The sequence below is a fragment of the Bos indicus x Bos taurus genome, chromosome 7, assembly GCF_003369695.1.
Source record: "Bos indicus x Bos taurus breed Angus x Brahman F1 hybrid chromosome 7, Bos_hybrid_MaternalHap_v2.0, whole genome shotgun sequence".
Lineage (NCBI taxonomy): Eukaryota > Metazoa > Chordata > Mammalia > Artiodactyla > Bovidae > Bos > Bos indicus x Bos taurus.
In genome coordinates, this window is record NC_040082.1 from 44442336 (window position 1) to 44455385 (window position 13050).

The following is a 13050-nucleotide window of genomic DNA, read 5'->3' on the forward strand; positions in this document are numbered from 1 at the left end:
CTGACTATTTTCTTTAATTCTCTTTTACCCCTACTATTTGTTTATTACTTATACCTCTTTATAATATTTTTAGTTACTGCTGTAGGATTTATGTCTACCTCTAAATATTATATATTAATTCACATAGAATGAGACTCTTACAACAACCTATTTCCAACTTCTCCCTCCCATTCTTTGTGATGTTGTTGTTATACATTTTATTTTTATATACATTACACTTTAAAATATATTATTACCATATTTACTTTAGACAGTTATCTTTTACAGTGAATAAGAAATAAAATTTATATTTACCTTCATTTTTACTGTTTTCATTTCTTCAAGTTTCTGTCCGGTATCGTATTACTTATCCTGAATATTTTTTTAACATCTTTTGTAGCAGAGGTCTACTAGTGATAAATTCTTTCAGATGTTGAGTATTCGGGGAAAAAATGGATTTTACCTTCAATCTTGAAAGATATTTTCACTTGAGATTTCTGAGCTTCCTAGATCTTTAGTTTGGTACCTTTAATTATTTTGAGAATATTCTCAGTCTTATATTTTCAAATATTTCTCTTCCCTCTCTGTATTTTCCAACTATACAAATGTCAAAACATTTGATGTTCTTTCATAGCTTTTGGATATTTTTACTTTTTTTTCACTGTGCTACAATTTGAGCAATTCCTATTGACCTATCTTCAAGGTCATTGATTATTTCCTCAGCTGGGTCAAGTCTACTATTGAGCCCATTAGAAGAATTCTTTATTTCTAGTGTGTGTGTGTGTGTGTGTGTGTGGCATTTCCATGAGACTCTTTCTTATAGTTTTGACCTCTCCACTGAAATTTCCTATCTGTTCATATACACTGTCCACCTTTTCCACCCATCACTCATGGGAAATAGATGGGGAAACAGTGGAAACAGTGTCAGACTTTATTTTTGGGGGCTCCCAAATCACTGCAGATGGTGACTACAGCCATGAAATTAAAAGACGCTTACTCCTTGGAAGGAAAGTTATAACCAACCTAGATAGCATATTCAAAAGCAGAGACATTACTTTGCCAACAAAGGTTCGTCTAGTCAAGGCTATATGGTTTTTCCTGTGGTCATGTATGGATGTGAGAGTTGGACTGTGAAGAAGGCTGAGCACCAAAGAATTGATGCTTTTGAACTGTGGTGTTGGAGAAGACTCTTGAGAGTCCCTTGGACTGCAAGGAGATCCAACCAGTCCATTCTGAAGGAGATCAGCCCTGGGATTTCTTTGGAAGGAATGATGCTAAAGCTGAAACTTCAGTACTTTGGCCACCTCATGCGAAGAGTTGACTCATTGGAAAAGACTCTGATGCTGGGAGGGATTGGGGGCAGGAGGAGAAGGGGACGACAGAGGATGAGATGGCTGGATGGCATCACTGACTCAATGGACGTGAGTCTCAGTGAACTCCGGGAGTTGGTGATGGACAGGGAGGCCTGGTGTGCTGCGATTCACTGGGTCGCAAAGAGTCGGACACGACTGAGCAACTGATCTGATCTGATCTGATCTGATAATTGTTTTAAAGTTCCTGAATGATTGTTCTAACATCTTAGTCATCATTAAGTCTGACTCTGTTGATTGTTTTTTCTCTCAATAATGGGTTTTTTATTTGCTATTATGACTGATTAATTATTAAAATTAACCACAATTATTTACTGAATGTCAGATATTTTACATAGAGCAATGAGATTAATAGTACTCATGCTTGGAAACAGGCACGCCACTTCTTTAGTCAGGTCATCAGTGTCAGGGATTGAATTAATCTAGCAAATGTAACGGAGAAGGCAATGGCACCCCACTCCAGTACTCTTGCCTGGAAAATCCCATGGATGGAGGAGCCTGGAAGGCTGCAGTCCATGGGGTCGCTGAGGGTCAGACACGACTGAGTGACTTCACTTTCACTTTTCACTTTCATGTATTGGAGAAGGAAATGGCAACCCACTCCAGCATTCTTGCCTGGAGAATCCCAGGGATGGGGAAGCCTGGTGGGCTGCTGTCTATGGGGTCGCACAGAGTCAGACACGACTGAAGTGACTTAGCATAGCATAGCATAGCAAATGTAAATCAGGAGCGGCTAGAAATGTGCTCATGCACTTAGACCTGATCTTTTGCACCTCCGCCTTTTCATCTAGCAATAATGGCTCCTCAGCTATTCCTGAGGGTTACACAATGCTGCCCTTTCACAGTAGTTTAAGTCTTTTGCTCTGTAGGACATATGGTTCTGGGAAGCAGGCTTTTGTACCTTTCTCACAGGGGCTAATCTGTGAGATTAGCTCCTCCTCCATATCTGCCTTAGTGAGGATTGATTTCCCTAGTCTCTTGCCCTGACCCCAGACTTTCTTGTGAACACCTGGTGAAGATTTACAGAAGAGAGCCTGAGAAGGGTCCAAACTCCTCTTGTATGAGGAAGTCCACAACTTCTCTTATTTCATGCTAGCCCATATTCAGCTAAATGCTCGCAAAATGTTAATTGAATTCTTCTCACTCATCTGTATGGCAGCATCCTCTCTTGTTTTCTGTCACAGAAAATGTCACAGTCCACTGGTCCTATTTCTCCTTGGAGAAATCTCTTCCATTACAGAATTTGCTTGCTCTGTGACCTCAGCTCTCTAATAGGTCAAAAAACAGGCTCTCATTTTGTAGTTAGCTGAATTTTTCTCAGTCTTAGAATGCAGGTGATGTTCTTTCCAACTTTTTATCCTAAGTGGAAGTGAAACCCCTCTATACTTTTGTACACTAGTAATATCCCATCAGCTTCATGGGAAATAGATGGGGAAACAGTGGAAACAGTGTCAGACTTTATTTTTTTGGGCTCCAAAATCACTGCAGATGGTGATTGCAGCCATGAAATTAAAAGAAGCTTACTCCTTGGAAGGAAAGTTATGACCAACCTAGATAGCATATTGAAAAGCAGGGACATTACTTTGCCAACAAAGGTCCATCTAGTCAAGGCTATGGTTTTTCCAGTGGTCATGTATGGATGTGAGAGTTGGACTGTGAAGAAAGCTGAGCGCCAAAGAATTGATGCTTTTGAACTGTGGTGTTGGAGAAGACTCTTGAGAGTCCCTTGGACTGCAAGGAGATCCAACCAGTCCATTCTAAAGGAGATCAGTCCTGGGTGTTCTTTGGAAGGACTGATGCTAAAGCTGAAACTCCAATACTTTGTCCACCTCATGCGAAGAGTTGACTCATTGGAAAAGACTCTGATGCTGAGAGGGATTGGGGGCAGGAGGAGAAGGGGACGACAGAAGATGAGATGGCTGGATGGCATCACTGACTCAATGGACGAGAGTTTGGGTAAACTCTGGGAATTGGTGATGGACAGGGAGGCCTGGTGTGCTGTGATTCATGGGGTCACAAAGAGTTGGACACGACTGAGAGATTGAACTGAACTGAACTAAATAATAATAGCTAATGTTTATTACATACTTATTACATGCCTGGCATAGTGCTATGGGATACATGGAATAGCTCATTTAATCTCACCATTGGACTTCCCTGGTGGTCCAGTGGTTAAGTATCCACCTGCCAATACAGGGGATATGGGTTCGATCCCTGGTGTGGGAAGATTCCACATGCCATGAGGCAAATAAGCCCATGTCCTCAACTATTGAGCCTGCACACCACAACTACTAGGCCCATGTGCAGCAACTACTGAGCCCACAGGGTGTATATACCAAAGCCCACATACCCTAAAGCCTGTGCTCTGCAACAAGAAAGCCACTACAATGAGAAGCTGGCACACACCGCAACTAGAGACTAGCCCCAGCTCACTGCAACTAGAGAAAAGCACGTGCAGCAACGAAGACTCAACACAGCCAAAAATGAATAAATAAATAATTGATTTTTTTAAATCCTCACCATGATTACACCCATTTCCTAAGCTGGGAAATCAAGACATAGAGCAATTAACTTATTTGCCCAAGGTCTCACAGCTGCTAAGGGGTAGAAACTTAACACAAGCACAGGCAGTGTGACTCAAGAGCAGTGCTCTATGACAGCCTAGAGAGGTGGGATGGGGTGGGAGGAAGGTTCAAGAGACAGGGGACATGTGTATAGCTATGGCTGTTTCATGTTGATATATGGCAGAAACCAATACAACACTGTAAGCAATTATCCCCCAACTAAAAATAAATAAAAATTTTTAAAAAGAGCAGTGCTATGATTCTATAATGTTGCCTCTGCCCTGTGAGCCCCTTGAAGACAGGAACAAGCCCTTATTCTTGTGCTGATCTTTTCCAGCATGTATCACAGTGCCTCAATTCAAAAGAGGCAGTCAGTCTATGTTTGTTGAAGGAAGGAATTAACTGCCTTTCTTCTGCCCCTGAAAGTCAAAGTGAGGTTTGGAAGCAGTGACCTGGGGATGGGCTCACCTGGTCTTGTTTTCTGCCCACCTTCCTGTCTCACACGCAGGAACTATATGTCATAATACATGATGAGAAAAAGTCTCTAGTACCTTGAACAATCTCCTCCCCATGCTGAACAAGTCAGTTCATGACAAGAAAGCAATGATTAATAGCTTATCTGCCAAGTGATGCTTGCTTGATTAAGAGGAAATATGGTCCATATTTCATGTAAGTTTCCCTAAACTTCAAACACATAGACTCAAAGTTTAGACTCTGCTCTATCAAGCTATGGCTTCAGACTGTGTGTCTTTACCCTCCCCTCATCTCAACTAAGCAATGAAAACTTAAAGGTCAGAATCTATAAATTGTATTTCTCTGTATCCCACACAGTCCCTAGCACAAAGCTCTACAAGTACCTGTTGAATGAAGGAATAAAAAAGATTAATTTCAACTGCTCCAGTGTTGCAGTCCAAACAAACTATGGCAGAGTGATGTTCTTCCACTAAATGCTGGAAATTTTTAGGATATATATAATTCAAAGGCTTGGCACCAAACTGTTCCAGGGGTAAATCATTTTTATCCAAGATGGGTGAATGTCAGTTCTAAATCTTTGTACTTGATATTCTTCTTCTGATTCCTCATTCTGAAAGGCCACTGGGCTTGAGAAATATATGAAAAACTTGACCAAGTTTTTCCATTTATTAATATCTTAAAAAATAGTAGAGATAATGATATCCTATATGCTCAGTTGTGAAAATTGAATGAGTTGACAAATGCAAAAGCATCTCAGAAAATATAAATTACTATACAAATGTCTGTATTTTTACTACAGTCTTTCCCTTAGGTCAATGCCTTTAAACCCTATGCTTAATAATTGGAATAATAATAATAATGGGCATCCCAGGTAGTTCAGTGGTAAAAAAAAATCCACCTGCCAAGCAGGAGACATTCAACCTCTGGGTCTAGAAGATCCCGTGGAGAAGGAAATGGCAATGCACTCCAGTATTCTTGCCTAGGAAATCCCATGGACAGGGGAGCCTGGAGGGCTACAGTCCATGGGGTGGCAAAAGAGTTGAACACAACTTAACAACTAAACAACAATATTAATAATAATAATAACCAAATTTTATTTAAGGCTTATAGGATTTTAGGCTATAATCTATATCAACTCTTACGAGTCCTATAAGTCCCTATGTGCTAGGTACTATCATTAGTTCCACTGATACAAAGAAATTCAGAGACTCATTAAGGTTAAAGGGCTGGGTTCAGATCACATGGGCTTCCCTGGTGGCTCAACTGGTAAAGAATCTCCTGTAATGTGGTAGACCTGGGTTCAATCCCTGGGTTGGAAAGTTCCTCTGGAGAAAGGATTCACGTGTGGGTTTCCCTGATAGCTCAGTTGGTCAAGAACTCGCCTGCAATGCAGGAGACCCTAATTGGATTCCTGGGTCTGGAAGATCCCCTGGAGAAGGGATAGGCTACCCACTCCAGTATTCTTGGGCTTCCCTTGTGGCTCAGCTGGTAAAGAATCCACCTGCAATGCTGGAGACCTGAGTTCTATCCCTAGGCTGGGAAGATCCCCTGGAGAAGGGAACAGATACCCACTCCAGTATTCTGGCCTAGAGAATTCCATGGACTGTATAGTTCATGGGGTCACAAAGAGTCAGACACAACTGAGCAACTTCCACTTTCACTTAAGATCGCATAGTAAGTTATAGTTTGAATTCAAACCCAGACAGTATGATTTCAACATCCCTGCTCTCAAGCATAGCACTCTGCTGTCTTCTAAAGTGAAAGAAGAGATTTTGTTAAGTCTAGTAATGAGAATAGAGAAGGCAATGGCATCCCACTCCAGTACTCTTGCCTGGAAAATCCATGGACGGAGGAGCCTGGTAGGCTGCAGTCCATGGGGTCGCTAAGAGTCAGACACGACTGAGCGACTTCACTTTCACTTTTCACTTTCATGCATTGGAGAAGGAAATGGCAACCCACTTCAGTGTTCTTGCCTGGAGAATCCCAGGGTCGGGGAAGCCTGGTGGGCTGCCATCTATGGGGTCACAGAGAGTCGGACACGACTGAATTATGAGAAAGCTAGTGAGATCACAGGACATCTGATGAGTCCAATCCTTGATCCTCATCCATACACTATCCTCTGATTATCTACTATTCCCTGATTATCTGCTCTACTTTTATTGCTTACCATCTATATGCTAATGGTATTCAAACCTCTGTCACTCTGGCCTCTAGAACCTTCTATCTACCCAACTACGCATTCATTCAGCAAATACCCATTGAGCACCTGTGTGTCAGGCCTGAGCTAGATGTTGGATGGAGCATAAGATGAAACACCTGATCTAACAGAGCTTACATTTTACTAGGTGGAGAAAAACAATGAATAACTATATTCATCCATTCATTAAAAATAAATACAATGACTTCATATAGTATTGCACCATATAAATGTTTCCAGGGTAATCATCCCAAAAGAGGGAGAAGCTGTCAGGAAGCTGAATTGCCTTTTCTAATAGACTGAGAAATCAACAAAGTCATTCACCTCATTCAAATGAAGTCACTAGAGCCAAACAATGCATGTTCAAAGGGAGGAGAATCAGGTCCCATCTTTTGATGGGAAACAGGTCAAAGATTTTGCTGATAGCCTTTAAAACCATCACACCAGCCATTTTCCCCAACCCTTGGAGGGATATAAACATCTCAGCTCCCATAGTCAAATCTGGCAGGTTTAAGAAAGTATGCTCTGACACAAATTATAAATTCAACTACATTTGTTAAGGAATAATTCTAGAATTCCAAGAAGCTGACCCTGTCTATCCTCCCCAGTGTAACCCATTCCCTTCCCTCTTCACCCACTCTCTCCTCATGACACTGCCTTGAATGGTTATTTTATATTTCAACCCATATAAACATAGAACTTTGTCTTTCCAGTTTCCTAATTTGATCACAGATTCCCAGGGGTATTAAATATGTAACATAGTTATCATCTGAGTATCTTTCACAGTATTTCAAAAGAAATGATAGTCGTAGATCACGGAATAGAGAAAAGAAGAAACGAAATTTTCTCTTTTTTTTTCTTTCTGAGAATACCTGTTCCTCTAAAACCCACTTTAGGATATATGCACTATAAGAGACACATATGCACAAACTAAGGATCATTATGCAAACTATAATGAAACAGCAGATTCTCCAATACCTAGGAAGTCATTGGAGACCATCTAGTGGCACCCCACTCCAGTACCCTTGCCTGGAAAATCCCATGGACGGAGGACCCTGGAAGGCTGCAGTCCATGGAGTCGCTAAGAGTCAGACACAACTGAGCGACTTCACTTTCACTTTTCACTTTCATGTATTGGAGAAGGAAATGGCAACCCACTCCAGTATTCTTGCCTGGAGAATTCCAGGGACGGGGGAGCCTGGTGGGCTGCCGTCTCTGGGGTCGCACAGAGTCGGACATGACTGAAGTGACTTAGCAGGGTACAACCATCCTATTTTATCCTGAAGTTTTATCAATCTTGCTTTATTTAATTCACACAATAAATTTATGAGGAAGGTACTATTATATTTCCATTCCTTCCATAAATACAAATGAAGCTAAGAGCATGATATTCCCAAGTTTACACCAATCAGTAAGTGGGAGTTCAAATCTGGTTTGTCCTGAGTTCAAATCCAAGGACTCCATCAAGGAGGAATTGAGGGTCAAGAGAGAGAAAAGGACTTGCCCAACACTGGGATTTCAGTTTTCTGAGTCCCAGTCCAATGTTCTACTCAGATACACAAGACAAAATTCTTTCCTCCCTAAATTCAAATTTTGAATCAGTTCACCCTCAACCTGAAATTTCAAACCACGTGTTTTGTCTTCATTTCTTTCCCTCTTGGAGCTGAATTCAAATAAGCAGGAAAGGATGGAAGGGCATAAAGATCATAGAAAGAGGGAGTTCTGTTAACACAACATCTTGCCACATGAAAAGGTCAAATGGTGCTCTTTTTCAGTCTGAATAGGCTGTAATTTGAGCAACCCCAGCCATGAAATATCGGGCAATTTTCTGACCTTTTTAGCTATGACTGCAAGTGCTTTGATTCTTGGGACATTCTGTGTCTGTATTTGAAGGTAACTGAAAAAAAGAAGAAGAAGAAGAAAGAAAAAAAGTATTTCTATAGAGATACTCTGCTCTCATGATATAAAGTATAACTTTAGGCATGTGTTGTGGACACTGGCTGTTGGTTCTTTAGTTTGATATGCTTTTTTTGGCTGCCAAGTATCTGAAAGTCCTTCCTATAACTACGAATGTTCCTTCTTAGGAATCTTGGTGGGAGGCAGGGTCCACCTCTCACCATAAGGCTGAAAAGCAAGACCCTTCCTTTACAGTGATAAGCAAGACCCTTACATCTTTCAGCTAGGGGATAAGACATGGGCTTACCCAACCAGATGTCTCTACCCTGGTCTTTGAGTAAGAACCTAGTGATACAAATAGGCAGGAATAGAGGAGACTCTATTATGGATGTGGGAGCAACAATGGCAGCAGAAGCTTCAAATTTCCAAAGACGTCAGAGTCAGCAATAGCATTCTCTGTCCATTACCAGTGACAGCACAAGCCACAGCACCCAACACTATGCAGAGGGACAGCAGTGTCTTCGCAGGCTGGTTCTTAGCATGATTTTGGCCATGGATGTGGCTGCTGCTCATGATCCCTTGTTTCTAAACACATTCTGAGCCTGGATCTCCAATCTTCCCATTCTATAAGCAAATCAATATTACTTTAATAAACTGCTTCCCTGTTTAAGTCAACCAGAAACAGTTTCTTTTGCTTGCAACTAAGAACCTTGATACATCAAAAAATAAAATTGAAGAGTAATAAAAAAAAAAAAATACTAGAGACGGGTAGCAGTAGAATTTTTTAAAGAAATTATATTTAAATGTACTTGAAATTTTTCATTCAACTGATTTATGTATAAAGGAGTCAATACATCTGCTTATTATCACATTTTTTCACAATTTGTAAAACAGGATCAGATCCAAACTGATTCCCTATCCACATCCAGGTCTCCCTCTAGATAATCTCTTTTTCTGTCAAGCTGTCAAGCCTCATCACTCAGGCTTAAAACTCCACAATTATTTTCATCTCTTTCTTCTCCCTCATATCCGTTAACCAAATACTTTAGTTATTTGGTTAGTAGTAGTGACCTTAGTAGTGACCTTAGTAGTGACCTCACAGGTCTTTTCCTGCCTTCACACTTCCAATGGACAGATCTAATACAGGGAATTATCAACTTCTACATGAGCGATAATGTTTAAATTTCCCTACCTGTCTCCATTGTGTCCTGTGTCAAACTCATTTTCCCTAGACACTGTTTGTGCCTCATGACCCACAGATCAAAATCTCTGATGGGTGACCACTGCTTACAGGATCAAATCCAAAATGGTCAGCGTGACATATGAGATTCCTCATGATCTGATGCTTTCTTACTTTTCCAATTTGACCATGTGCTTCTTCTTTTTTTTTTTTTTCCATTAATGCACACATTTAAATGTACTGTTCCCACTTGAATAAAATTGTTAACAGTAAATTTTATTATCTGTGTATCTGTAGAAAAATATGTTTTTCCTCTACAGAAAACAGGAACAGGAGAGCCAGTCTGAATCCTCAAGGGAAAAAAAAGATAGATGGATTGAAACAGTACATATTTGCAACCTATTTAGAAATTTAATATACTGTCCTCAGATAGAGGACATATCAGATATTAAACTGGTCAGAACAGATACCACACTTGATCTTAGTCCAAAAGGCCAAAAAGCAATACCATCGTGTGTTTCTATCTATCCACCTTAATAGAGTTGACCAAGGAACATATTTTGGAACATAAAGTACTGATTTTTTAAATTAAATCAAGATATATAATGCATGCTTGAATTGAAAAGTACAGCAATTAAAAATTTTTAAAAATCCAAAACAAGTTGCAAGATTTTTTATAGTTACAATATTATTAATAAAATAGCCAATTCTAAAACTATATATCATATAGAAAACATTTATTATGTGCAAAACAACTGTCCTCTTAGAACTATCCATATAAATACTACAGAAACTTTACAAGGTAGGTGTTATAGTTCCATTTACATGTGGGAAAACTGAAGTCCTAAAGGATTGATAAACATATTCAAAAACATTCAGCCAATAAATGCACAGTGAATATTCAAATGTCAGTAAGTCAATTCTTAAATAAAGAGCATATTTTCTTAAAGGCAGATTACCACAGGACTATAGCAACTACATAATAAAGATAGAAGTTTTAATGTGATATATGTTTTAAATGGATTGTAAAAGGAACAATACTATTAGCATTAATTTCCCAACAGAACCTTAGTACATCTGATAGACTATCAGTGCTCTATGCACAATCCATATTCTCTCTAGGAATTATATTCTAGTGGGTTTGGCATGGAATGTAGTACCATGTATTTTTATTCAGCACCTGGGTATTGCTCATGGAAGCGGTCCATGATTATAGCTTTGTGAGATCCTGAAATAGGTAATAAATGTGGAGTATTGATATGAGATCTGGGTTATATTTCTTTTGGCTCTGCACTCTCTTGTTCTATGACCTTGAATAACTGTTTTAGTGACCCTCAGCTGTAACATCTCTAGGTGAAGGAGGATAAAGTGAATTAACTGACTTTTCAGCACATATCCCACTCATGAATGTGCTGGTCCAGGAAAAACCAAAAAGGCCTATTTCACACACTCAGAGTGTTCAATTGGCAGGAACTGCCTGAAATTCTGGGGTAGGAAAGATCCTGGAGTCCTTAACCTTACTGAACTTCTCCCTTTAGTTCCAACTCAAAGGCTCCATCCAACTCTAAAAACTTTCTCATCACTCCTTTCCACATTCCAGTTTTTATACTTCTAACAACTCATTGATTCATTCTGCCTTTTAACATGATAGTAGTTTATCTATTTCTTTCTCAAAAGAAACGTCATTGAATTGCTGTGGGGTTGTAGTGAAATAACACATCTAAAATGTTTAGAACCAAGTACAAATGCAATTATTATTTATTTCAATCTATTTCGTTTTCAAATTCTAGACATCTCAGGTGAAAATTATTAAATATTGGTGATGAGTGCAATAGCAAACATGCATGAAGGGAAGCTGGTGCTCAGCACCATGGACAGCTCAGAAGGCATGCCAGAATTCCTGTGGCAGTTCTGACACAATCTACAATATTTTCCAGCTCCACCTCTCTGTAAGGATAAGTTAAAGGCTCTTGCCTTACACTTTCGGGATCTCCCAGGCTCCGAGAGAGACATCCTTATCTCTTCAGGGTCTTTAACGTATGCTATTGCCATCTAGATCTCTCACTGCAGAATAACAATGAAGAGTCCAGGCGCTGGGTCAGACTACTTGATTTGAATCATGGTTCCCCCACTTACTAGCTGTGTGACAAAAGACAATTTGTGGGTATCTTAGTACCTCAGTTACCTCCTCTGTTAGATGAGATTAATTATCATATCTAATTTATAGGATTCTAGTGAAGACAAAAGGATACAATCTACATAAAGTATAGCTTGGGATAGCTTCAGTTCAGGTCAGTTCAGTAGCTCAGCCATGTCCAACTCTTTGCAACCCCATGAATCTCAGCACACCAGGCCTCCCTGTCCATCACCATCTCCCGGAGTTCCCTCAAACTCACATCCATCAAGTCAGTGATGCCATCCAGCCATCTCATCCTCTGTCGTCCCCTTTTCCTCCTGCCCCCAATCCCTCCCAGCATCAGAGTCTTTTCCAATGAGTCACTCTTCGCTAGTGCCAAGCAAATTCTCAGCTCAATTGTTAAACATTAGCTGTTAGCTGCCACCATGAGGCCACAGAACTGTTTCTAGCCTGGCCCTGCCATAGACTCATGTGGCCTCAAGAAAGGCCTTTACTTCCTCAACTAAAAACATGAGTTGGCTGAGAGCAGATATTTCCAAAGTGGAATCCACAAAACCTGAAATATTCTTTCTTGTGTCTCAGTACTTTTTTTTTTTTCCTATTTAACTTCTTTCCTTTATTCCTTGGGCATGGTCAACAGTCAGACCTGGGAGGGTCTGGGGATTCTAAGCACCCACCATAATGCCAGACTTCCAGTTCAGGTCCCCCAACTTTAGCATCATAAATTTTGGATAACTCAGAAAAAAAAAAAAAAACATGATGTTTTCACCATCCTTCTGTCCAGGTTTTTGAGACTTCCTCAGGCCCAACTGCAATCTTAACACTAACTGTTGAGGAAGAGGTCCTCAGAAAAGGGAAAGAGGCATCAGATACCAGTATTTCCAGGCCATTGCTCTGCTCTCTGCAGTCCATCAAGATCTTCCTTGATCCCTCCAGTCATTCACTTCAATGATCTTAGATTTTTGTTTCATGCATTTGGATGGCCTGCATATTTCAGTTTTTTATCATACCTTTCTTACTGAGAGTTCCTAAAACAAAGCCATGTAGCTCTGAGCCCCTGTGTACAAACCTGCTTATGCTTTCCCTTTAATCCCCAGCATCTTTGCCCAAGTGCTTTAGAAGTGTTATAAACCCAAATAGCTTCCTGGCCCACTGCAGCTTCTAACATGAAATCATGGCTTTAAATCTCAAAATCACAGTATACCTGGTTATTAATAGCAGGGGATTTCAGCTCAACACAATGCTTTGGTAGA

At 40.1% G+C, this 13050-nt stretch overlaps 1 pseudogene; it reads right to left on the bottom strand.

Annotated features, from left to right (window-relative positions):
* Nucleotides 1–9962: 9962 nt before the first annotated feature.
* Nucleotides 9963–10166, bottom strand: LOC113896760 (annotated as a pseudogene).
* Nucleotides 10167–13050: the final 2884 nt, after the last annotated feature.